Source organism: Vespa velutina, chromosome 6 (genome assembly GCF_912470025.1).
Source record: "Vespa velutina chromosome 6, iVesVel2.1, whole genome shotgun sequence".
NCBI lineage: Eukaryota > Metazoa > Arthropoda > Insecta > Hymenoptera > Vespidae > Vespa > Vespa velutina.
This window is the reverse complement of record NC_062193.1, coordinates 7,824,388-7,836,651: the sequence shown is the minus strand read 5'-3', so window position 1 is coordinate 7,836,651 and position 12,264 is coordinate 7,824,388. Positions and strand designations below refer to the sequence as shown.

At 33.4% G+C, this 12,264-nt stretch overlaps 1 protein-coding gene across 4 annotated transcripts in view; it reads left to right on the top strand.

The window, feature by feature from the left end:
• Positions 1-12,264, top strand: part of LOC124950125 (leishmanolysin-like peptidase) — a 256,379-nt gene that overhangs the window by 90,709 nt on the left and 153,406 nt on the right. For 2 of the 4 annotated variants that reach the window (XM_047496397.1, XM_047496396.1), the window contains exons 1-2: positions 4,298-4,542; positions 5,336-5,491. The exons of the other annotated variants lie outside the window; for them this stretch is intronic. The gene's annotated coding sequence lies outside the window, so the exon portion shown is untranslated. Of the gene's footprint in view, positions 1-4,297; positions 4,543-5,335; positions 5,492-12,264 lie in introns of those variants that run through there. 4 annotated transcript variants of the gene reach the window in all.

Genomic DNA, 12,264 nt, shown 5'->3' with positions numbered 1-12,264 from the left:
TTTTTTTATCTTTTTCTCTCTTTTACCTAACGTTTTCTACGATAAACGAAGTGATAAGTCCCATATTCACGTACTATAAGAAAATGGATACGAGAAATTTTCCTTTCATGACGAAAACGAACGATCTCGTTTGCTTTAAATCTACGTTCGTTTTATTTTATTACAATCGTTATTTTCGTTTTGACACACACACACACACACACACACATACATATATGTATGTACGTAAGTACACGTATTCGAGGATACGTAGGGAAATGTTACTCTTTGTAGAAATTTTATAAGGTATATCTGAGAGAATAAGTGATAAAAAGGAAATAGAAATGGAGAATACATTAAATAAAGTGTTTCTTTGAAAGTTAAATTGATAAAAAAAATCGTATCTTATCTTTGAATTAGCGATTTTTTCTAATCTTTCTTTCTTTTTCTTTTTCTTTTTCTTTCTTTTCTTTCGTCGTTTCTTCTTCTTCTTTTTTTTCTTATTTTTCTTTATTTTTCTCGAATTCACATCGCAGCTGCGTGTAAAGCGACGCTAGTAAGACGTTCTAGAGCGATTGTTAAAGAGAGCATAACTCCGACGCCTTCGAAAATCGCACAGCATAACGACGTAAGTGCTACCTCTGACGATTCTCTTTTCGTGATTTACGATTTCGTAGAAAACGAGCGGTCTACCGAGCTTAAAAGACCACGGATTGTTAACTGAAGAAAGAAACGAACGAATAGCACTTTTTATTTTCCTCTTTCGTGTCAACACGTAAACGCCGCACCTAGCTTGATATGCAAAACGCGATAAGTCGTTACGTGATATATATATATATATATATATATATATATATATATATATATATATGCGCGATTCTATAAAGTTATTAGTTCAGTATTATCGACGTCGGCGATCACGTTACACACCTCGAACCACACCTCGATCATCGAAATTTCTTTTTCGTAATAATTTTTAGAAAAATCCACCTTATCGAATTATTCCTTTTATATTATTTAAAAATTTATAAATATTTGATAATACTTATGCTCGCCTATGATATCTTAAGATTTTCATTGTTGTAGAATAACAAATGTAAAAAAATATATTCAATGGGATCGATGAAGATGGATTCTTTTGAATTTGTTAAGGAAAAAAATAACATACATACGCGCACACAACCAAAGAAATACAGAAAAGAAAAAGAAAAAAAAAAAAAAAGAGTGGTTACGTTAACAGATGAAAATGAATTCAGGGAAGACAGAGAAGTATGTACATGGATATATGTATATCGGAGATGTATACACCCTAGATTTCAACAGAAGGGTCGAAGTCTCTCTCTCTCTCTCTCTTTCTCTCTTTCTCTCTCAGTCGAGCGTCGAAAAGGGTGGAACGAAAAATCTTATTAGAATGAACGCCGAGAGGCATAATCAAAATTCACGTCGCACTCGTCCCGTTTTAAATAATCATACGAGGAGAGGAGAGGGCTGCTGCGTCTCCTCCGGCACGATATGAACGCTCGTTTGGTCTCATCCTTCGAATTCGGAGCACGCTTTCCGATGCTCGCACCGCGTGCATTCTTTCTCCATCCCCTAACCTTTTTTTATCACAAATTTTTTGTTCCTCTTTTTTTTCTTTCTTTTTTTTTTCTTTTTTTTCTTTTTTTTTTCTTTTTTTTTTTTTCTTCATTTTTTTTAGCCGAACCCTGAGGTGTACTTTGAGGGAGTAACCACTATCGGTAAAGCTCCCGTTCGAGGAATCACCATGTTAGATAACACCTGAACATTCTTCTTGAATACCAAGTGCGGTATCTCTTCCCTCTCTCTCTCTCTCTCTCTCCCTAGCTTATTATGTTTTAATGCAAAATAGAAAAAGAACTTCGTCATTGCCCAACGATCGGTGTTATTTCACGCGTGAAAGCAATACCTTTCTTCCATTCTTAAAAATCCACTCACGTTTCTATTCGTATCGCGTATCCTTATTCCTCCTTACGTGAATTCCCTTAGGATGTACCTTCCAAGAGGAATCCATCCATAGTCCTCTCATTTTTTTTCTCCTTATTTTTTTTCTTCCTTCCCAGTTTTTCTTCTTTCCTTCATTCGTTCGTACTTTCGTTCGTTCTTTCGTTCTATCAACCAACTGGCAAGTCATCGTGAAAGAACGAAGTCTTTATTACACCGAGCAAAAAAATGCTAAGAACGTTCCTTCCGTGCCACCACTAAGCTACTTTGGAAAATTGCTTAGAAAATGAGAGAGAGAGAGAGAGAGAGAGAGAGAGAGAGAGAGAGAGAGAGAGAGAGAGAGAGAGAGAGAGAGAGAGAGAGAAAGAAGAATGATATAGATTCAAAGTAATTTGTCTCACTTGATTAATGCATTTCACGATAATCTTATTAGCATTATCATAAGTATCGTGAGGTTGAACGAAAGAAATGGAGAAAGTAAAAAATTTTTTAAACTGTATAGCTACTTCATCTTTTTTTCTTCTTCTTTTTTTTTTTTTTTTTTTTTTTCTTTTTGTTAATATTTAACTCACACACGTAACAATTTAATCAGATGACATCGTTAATAATATCGTCGATGATGAAAATTTGCTATTTAGTTACAGTAAAATAAATAAATCGACTTATAACTCGTATTCGTTATAATACTAATTTTTATATCATTAGATATTTATTATATAAGGATAGAATACTTATTTTACAATAAATAATGATTATAATTTTCTACGCGTTATTTCATCATAAATTTGAATACCGACAAATCTCGCGAATCATGCAAATCTTTTTCCTCCTTCATTTTATTTTTCTCCTTCATTTTATTTTCCTCCTTCATATTTTTCTCTCTTTTACGCAGTTTCCTTCTTCGTTCACGTCATATTATTTTTCATTCCATTCATCATCGTGCGGCTTCAACGCGTCACCACGGACCTTCAAGGAAGACAAGCGTGTCGTGGAAAAGGGAGAGAGGGGAAGAGGGAAAGGATCTACTCGGTTTCAAATCCAAACGCTGCATGATTTCGTGGGAAACATTTTAATATCCGTATCTTCGATGTTTCTTTCTACTTTGGCTCCATTTCTTTCTGATATATCGTTTTATATTTTTCCATCTTCTTTCTTCTTCTTTTTTTTTTCTTTCTCTCTTTTTTTTTTTTCGATATCTTCCTACCGACAAATGACGAGAGGAAGAAATAATAATATAAATTGCGAGAATGATGTGTTTAACATAGATAACGCTAAGCTACATGTCGTCGCAAGCTTTTATCGTTGTTTGAACACGCCGTTGCAGTTCGCTTGTACGAATATAAAAGCAGAAGAAACGGGGAGGAAAAGTTAGGAAGAGAGAGAGAGAGAGAGAGAGAGAGAGAGAGAAGGAGGAATTTTTCGAACGTCATTTACAAGCATTCAGTTTGAAAAGTGAAAGAGAAAGAACAGAGAAGTGAATCAAATTTGTCCAACCGTTATCGTTGAAATGCTTGTTAAATATATTCCAATGAATAATTTCACATGACAATGGTCTCTCTGATCTTCGTGCGAATTCTTTCGTTTTATAATATAAATGTAGTTTATAGAGGAGAAAAAAAAAAAAGAAAAAAAAAAGTTCCTAGATAAATCAAAGCGATGAAAGAAAAAAAAAAATATATCGTTAAAATTGTTCTCATCATAGAGGTAGACGTGTTTTTATACGTCAAAAGGAAAAAGCTTTGATAGTGAGAATGGAGAGAAAGAGAAAGAGAAAGAGATAGAGAGAGAGAGAGAGAGAGAGAGAGAGAGAGAAGGGTATTCAATATTCAAGCTAATCGTCTGTAATGTTTGCAGAGGCCTTAATTAAAAAGGACACTATATCGAAGCGAAGAATTGAAAAAGAGAAATCGTAAAAATTTTCGTGTTACAGCGTAGATATATGGTTTGAGTCAAGACGAGAAAACGTTGGTGGTGTGATGCTGATGGTGGTGGTGGTGGTGGTGGTGGTGGTGATGATGGTTAAGGGAGAGAAAGGGAAGGAGGTTCAACGTTCGGGCTAATCGTCGGTAATGTTTGCAGAGACCTAGCTGAACACTCGCGCGTTGGTAAATGTTTGCGGTGTGTCAGTGGTATAAGGACCAACCAGGAGCTCTGACCGCTCGACTGTTTTCAGATACACTTGCTCTGTCTCTGTCTTTCTTCCTTCCTTCCTCCTCCCTCCCTCTCTCTCTCTCTCTCTCTCTCTCTCTCGCTCTCTCTTCCTCTAACAAGAAGTCGAGATGTGTGCGTCAACTAGTATTCTCTCTCTCTCTCTCTCTCTCTCTCTCTCTCTCTCTCTTTCTCTCTCTCTCTTGCATTTTGGTCAGTTAAACTCGCAGGAACGTAGAGAATTTGAGAAATATTCGAACGACGCGCCCCCAGTCGTTGGTCCTCTCGTGAGAATTATACGAACTACGCGATCGTGACGTCACAACCGAGATGAACGAAAAAGAAATCAAATATGGCCGAGAACCTAAATGGAGATAACTGCGTACTTTACGATCAAATGGAAATTTTTCGTCGAAGAATAATATACGTTGGAAAATGATTGATCATATCGTGGTAAGGATATATTGGTTTATCGATATTTCATAATACGAAAGAATTTTTAACGTTTGTAATTCAAGGATTCGATCGATTAATATATCGAACATTTTAGAATCTGTTGTCGCTCATTCAATTTATTGTGGTTATATCGTTATTTGAGATGTCTGTTTCTTTATCTCTTAAGAATTCTCCTGTTTCTTTCTTTTTATAGATATCTATTTTTAATCGTATATATTAACAATAAATCAATTAAATTTGCAATATACATAATGTAAATTAATATTGGCAATATACATATGTAAATTCTTGAAAGGAGACATTTATCATATGTACATCTGTGGGAGAGTGATAAGAACTGCGTAAAAATACTTCGTTAAGCTATTTTAAACCTTTTTATTTATTTTCTTACAATTTTTAACTCTTACAATTTCATATTACGTATTACTTGAGGTCACGTCGGTCACGAGTTATACGTACAAATTTTTAATAAAATACAAAAAAAAAAAAACACATACGTATATACGAAGAAATGCGTGCTTTTATATTTCGTAAGATATTTTGTTTGATATTGTTTATATACAAATTCTGAGAATTCGATACTTCGATAGAAAATTAATATCATTCAAGGACGTAAATAATAGGAATACGAATAATACGAGACACATTTTAAAGAGGGAACATTTATTCATCAGACCAACATTATTCGAACGTATAATAAATTTCGATCGATTTTCTTACTATTCCTATGGATATAAATAAAAGGTATGTGGAATAGAATTTACAGAAGAAAAATTTCTTTTCGTTTCAGGTAAGACCAAGAGATATTTCGATCAAGATCTTCGAAGAGAACATTAGCGAAATGATCTTCGGTGATGATCGATAACGAGAGAAATCCATAGAAATGTTCTACTTCAAATGATTAGTTAGAATCGAGAAAGAGATTATCGTGTGCACATGACAGACGGTAAGAAAAATAATGATTCATAGATCACCTAAAGCATTCAAAAGAATACTATATGTTACTATATTTTCTTTCCTTCTCTATCTTCCTCCTCTCTCATCTCTCTCTCTCTCTGTCTCTCTCTCTCTCTCTCTCTCTCTCTCTCTCTTTCTCACTCTTCTTCTCAAGAAATCCATTAGTAGTAGCATTAACTTGAGAAACCGTCTCTCCTAATGGCAATACATCCGTTGAATTTTTTAAAAGTTAATGAACACGTTTCGCGGCACTGGTAAAACTGGTATGTAGTATCGTCGAAACAATTTAAAAAAGGAATATTTTATACGAGAAAACTGAGAGATCGTGTTATCATGAACGAATAATGAGAGACTATAGAACTAAATTACAAATTCAGTTAAATTACTCATAGAATTTTTATTTTTATTTACGTGTCTTTTCTACGTGTAAGCACGTAGTTAAATTTATTGACTATAAGAAGGTAAAAGAAACATTAGAATGCTATTTGTAATATTACAGTAATAATATTTTTAACATGTATTTTAAAATTTACTTTACCGGGAAGACATTTTCTTTTTTCCAATCGATAATAGGGAATTTATGAAATTGATTTCAATTGAAAATAATAATAATACGAATGAAGATGGGAAGTTTTTCTTTTTTCTTTTTTTTTTTTTTTTTTTTTTTTTCCCATGAATAAGGAGCAAAGGAGTAAGAAACAAATGATTAAAATATTTATTCTTTTATTACAAAAGAAATTGAAGTAGCGAACGAGTCAACTCATTTTTCATTCAGATTAAAGGATTTTTATGTTTGCGCAAACGACGTATATTTTTTTTTTTTCTTTTTATTTTTCCTTTTTTTTTTCTTTTTTTTTTTTTTAACAGAAATTTTACGAAATGGGATCAAGTGCATAAGAGGAACACTTTTCAAATGTGTAATTTAACAGGGATATATACCGAATATTATAGATACGAGAGTGTAACAATAATAAAGTCCTGCATTCATGTCTGGTAGATTAATTCACAGGGCAGTTGGTTTCGAATGGAAAACGAGTATTTTGACAAACGTATGGAAGTCAGTAACACGTAGATACACACATGAACCACCGATTTATATAAATATATATATATATATATATATATATATATATATATATATATATATACATACAAACAAAAGACATATATTTACGCAGGAATATTATGCTAGTTTACCTTTCATCGCATTACAACTCGTTGTTATTTCGATAAAGGCTCGCTTTACTTTCGTGATTTATCGTAACGAGTATCGCGAACAGCAGTAGCAGCAATAGCAACAGCAGCAACAGCAGAAGCACCACTACCACCAACAGGAGCCACAGGAATAGAAACAGTAATAGCGTATTGCTTCGACACTGCCACTTCGTGTTTTGGTATTCGTTTGATCGTTTGAATTACGATCGGCCCTCATCCGAGTTTCGCATACATAGGTACATTGAACACCCGTCGGATGCCAAGCGTGTTTTTCGACCACGACAATTCCGAACGCCGTTTATTTTGACGATTTTTAACGAACGTTCACGTATTTTAATACATGACGTAAATTTAGCCGCGAAATTTCATGGATTTGCTTTGAAATGATAGAATTTCAAAAATTGTCCCCGCAACATGTCGAAAAATTTTATATTGTGTTACGGTTTCGTTTCTCCTTTTTCTTTTTTTTTTCTTTTTTTTTTTCCTCCATTTTTTTTCTTTTTTTTTTTTTCTTTTTTTTTTTTTTTTGAAGTTGCATAAGTAAAGATTAACGCTCGATCGAGATTCCAAAAGTTCATCTTTTATTTTTAAAGGGTTTCCAAATTTATTCAACTGGCAAACTTCGATATCGAGTTAAAATCGATCGTGTCGTGGAATTGAAAATAATGTATGTAATTTTTTCTTTCTTTTTTCTTATTTTTTTTTCTTTTTTTTTTTTTTCTTTCTACTTCCTTTTCTTATTAAAAGAAAATTCGTAGGAATAAAAATAATGACATAAATCTTATCGTCGCGATCGAAATAGATTTTAAATTAAACAGAAACGCGATATTTTTATGTTTTGTTGAATTTTTCTTCTTCTTATCGTTGTAGTCGTTTTCATCGTCGTTGTCGTCGCTTTTACTTTTGGCTTAGGGTTGTTACCACCCACTTAGATGATATATTAGCGTCGAGATGGCACACGTCATCGTCCTCCGAGCTCTCGAGACTTTCATACCTTTCTGCTCCGATGCCTTGCAACCCTTCTCGTTACTCGAGACATCACGATTCACATAGCAACGCAGTCAACCTTTCCACCTCTCGTAGTCACGCGTCCGTTAACTTGTCAAAGGGAATGCTTTCAAAGGCGAGATTAATAATTAGAAACTAAATTACATACAGTAATACCTCCCCTATATATTGTATTTCCCTTTTCTATCGGAATGAATTTATTCCATATAAATTTGTTTCAATTTAACCATCAAAGAACAAATATATTTTAAATAATTTCACCCATAATAGCATGAACTTTTCATCGTATTCATTTACTTTTTCATATAACCGTCGTGTGGTATCCTTTGAGAGTAACTCGAAAGTTCAGATTTGATTTACCTAAACGAATTTAATGCGACTAACAAATTCGAATAGATTCCGATATGATGGAATAGTAATCCGTTCAAATTGGAGAAATTGTACTAAATTAATTCGACGAATTATTAGAGCAAGCTTTTTAATATGACTAGGGGGGAAAAAAAAAGAAAAAAAAAAAAAAAAGAAATCCGAAAGGATAAGTTCCGATACGACGAGTATAGAGATTTATCGAGATAATACATACATGCTATTTATTTTCCTTTCCTCTCGTATTCGTAACTATTATGTTGAGAGACAGGGATTTCAATTTTCGAAGCTTTCCCATTTTCCGGGAAATCCTTCCGTTAAAGCTCGCATCCACCGTATGGTACGGCTTATTTCTTTTCGCTTTTTCATCCTTATTCTTTCTTTCCTTCCGGGTGTTTTTCTTGTTTTTTTTTTTTTAGCTCTAAGGTACTATGCGTCACTAGCAAGAGTCATCTATTTTCTTTGGCTTCGTACGCATTTTCTCGAGTACGAGAAGTAACTTAGAAGCCGTGTGTCGAATGTTAGCTATTTCTTTTCTCGTAGATTATATGTATATGTATATATATATATACATATATTTAAAAAAAATCGACTCGAGAACAAGAGATTTTTATAAATATACGAAATTTCGATTACATTCATTCTAATAAAAATTATATTTTATTAGAATTATCATAGGCAGCTATTTATTGGGTCAGTATTTTTAATTATTTGATCAGTATTTATAATAAAATATCATTGCGTAATATAAACACGACACAAAGATTCTAATCTAACTTAAAAATTTTCGATTATTTATTTTGAAAAATCTTTATCATTAATTAATAAAAATATTCGACCGATTAAATATGCGCTGGATTAAAAGTTTCTTGAAATGAATATTTTATTATTTTTTATCAATAAATAAATCGATTTAGTATGGATAGGAATATATGAAATTTATTTAATTTCTTCTGAAAGTTGATGAAAAAAATAAATAAATAAAAATAAGATAAAATGAAAGAATTATAAGAAATAACGGGGGAACGGAACGAAGAGAAAAGTTGTGTAATAAAACGGCTCCCGCATATTTGCAGTTGCAGAGCTCGAGCGAATACAAATAGTTGAGTTAAGCTGTAAAAGTGAAAATAAATTTATGGAAACGAATGAATTCGCTGGATGTTTCTGTTCGAGAACGACTAACCTAGACACTCGATTATTCGTCTTTCCCAAATATTCATAATCGTCCATATTGTGTAAATTATAGTGGCATTTACAAATTAGATGGATAATCATGCGCAAATCAAACTTACATGATTTGTTATGTGCTAATAATACTCTAATAATAATAATAATAATAATAATAATATTATATAATATTATTACATAATAATACTAATAATAATATTATTATTATTATTATTATTATTATTATTATTATTATTACTATTATTATTATTAATGATAATAACAACAAGAATAGATCGGTCGATTTATATTAATATACGATAATATTTTTTAAACGCGACGAACACGCTAGTGAAAATAATAAATTCCTTTTGAAATAGTATTTTAGAACTCGTCGATTTTTCCTTAAACGATTGAAAATGCGACGTAGAGAATCACGTGAATAGTACGTCGTTTGGAATCGATTCGAGATTCGAAAGAAAGAAAATGTTCTTTCCGGTTTCTTTCTCGACTCGATATTATAAATCATTCTATCGCGATTAATGTCATTGAATAGCTTATCGCCATAACGTTTCATGTTCTCCTATCCAGCTTTCATTTCGAACATTTCTCACGAAGGTTCTTGGTACCTTTTCGGTACGTTCTCTTCTCGGTGGTCATTTATCGCGAATATACGTCGCGAAGTACGTCGGTAGGATTGCGGAAGCGGACTATGAAAGAACGAAAAAGGTTTCGAAAGGTTCACTCACATTGAACGAGAGACGCGTCACACGAAAGTGGAAAGATAAAAAGACCATGGGTGTTTTATCCTTCCGCTTAAAGGAAAGAAAAAGAATGGAAAAGAAAAATAAGGAAGAAGAAGAAGAAGAAGAAGAAGAAAACTCTCGTGGCTGTCCAGTTTGAGATAGAAATAATTTCCCTGAGAAATATGATCGGACGTTGGTGAATATATACGAGAGAGAATACAAAGAACTCGTCGTTATGCGAATCTACCGTAATAGAATTTGCTTCATAGTGATATTTCCTCGTGTATTATATATATATACATACATATATATATATATATATATATATATATATATATATATATATAAAAATCACTCGTGTGATTTTTGTACACATACATGTATAAAAATATATAAATTTCCGTTTATACATATACATATATGTTTTACGCATGCGAATATATATATATATATATACACACATAAACGCACAAGTATGTTAGGTATGCTCGTATGAACTCGTGCTCAGTTACGATAATTCAAGCTCGCCAAGTGACGGTCATTCGCGTACCCGCGCGCGCATGTAATAAATGCGTGCTCCCAACAGTACATTGCAATATCAGGTTGTTACGTTGGATGTCGAGGAGAAATGGGTAGAGGGGTCGAAAAAGAGGATGGAGTCGTTTGCAGGCCTCACCCTGCTAATTAACTTTACCAAATGAATTAACGTTAAAAAGAACCTCGTCTCTGATAATTGAAATTTCCGAAATTTTTATTATTATCTGAGTTTAGTTAGATGAATCCTGAGGGAAGTGAGAAAAAGTGAAAGGAGAAAGCGAGATAATTGAAATGGATCTCTCATGCTAATGACTATTACGTATAACAGAACGTGTAGCATTTTTATTGTCAGAACTTTTTCAAATGGCGATGATTATTATTACATTGGTAATTGTTAAAAATGAAAGGACAAAAGCAAATCTATTTTGTCAATGAATATTTCTTATCGCTCTTTCTTTCAATTAACAAATCTTCGTATTGATTTTTTTTTATTAATTTTTATACGTATTTCACACTAAAGTTCGTACATGTAAAATGATAGAAAAATAGAAATAGAGATAGAGAAAGAGAGATAGAGAGAGAGAGAGAGAGAGAGAGGGAGAGAGAGGGAGAGAGAGACGGAAGAACGAGAAAAGCGACTTCTCATGCGTTAGGTTGCGCGACCAATATTTACTTAACTTGATTGATAAATAGTCCCTCGATAGTAACGAGACTGGTTGGCTGGCTGGCTGGCTGGCTGGCTGGTTGGTTGGCTGGCTGGTTGGCGTGCTTCTAAAACGTTGGAGTTCGAAGCGTGCTTGATTCCCGAGGGATACGAGAAAACGTTCTGTGGGCTCTCTCCTCTCGTCCAGATCGGGGATTCTGCGAGTTGCCTGTGCATCATCGATTCCGCTTACCACATACATATTTCCAGCCTACCGAATTTGCATTTGCGTACGCGCCCTGCTTTTACTTTACGAATTTATTCTCTCTCTCTTTCTCTCTCTCTCTCTTTCTCTTTCTATTTTTCTCTCTATTTTTTCATATTGAGTGAAACTATTTCATAGAAACTATTTCATAGAAACGTCATCTCTGAAAATTTTTTCTTTTTATATATATATATATATGGATTGGAAGAGTTAGTTAGTTGTATGTATGCGTGTATGAGATAAGTAAATCCATCGAAGGTCGAAGAAAGAGATGGATGATTTTTAGTATTGGTTAATTGTGTGCGTATGTATATGAGACAAATTGATCGTTAGCCGAACAGAGTGTGTTCTGTCCTTTGTGAATAGTATTGTTTATGAAAGAAAGAGAAAGAGAGGCTGAAATATTTGAGAGAGTGAATGAGTGAGTGAGATGGAAATGCATCGTAAGTAAGAGATAGGCAATGAAACAAGGAATAGGACGAAAGAGCGATAAGATTTGTGAGTGGATATGAGAAAGGGTGTCGGGGGAAGGGGTGGGGGATTGTACGTGATCGAAAAAGAACAATAGGGACAGCATTGTGTAAACCAACGAGAGGAAAAAGTTCAGAGGGAGTAGAACTAAGAGTATCGTGTATAGTTGACCCATCTGGATCAACAAAGAGTAACGAGTAAAGCTTTGAGTAGGTCAGGGAAAGAGAAAATAGTCGTAATATCTTAAGTATTAATGTCTTAATTATCTGTATTAATAAAATATAAATATTGAAATATGTGACCTGAGTTAGTCAGTCCGTATCTTTTCAGGTAGGGTTTCAAAA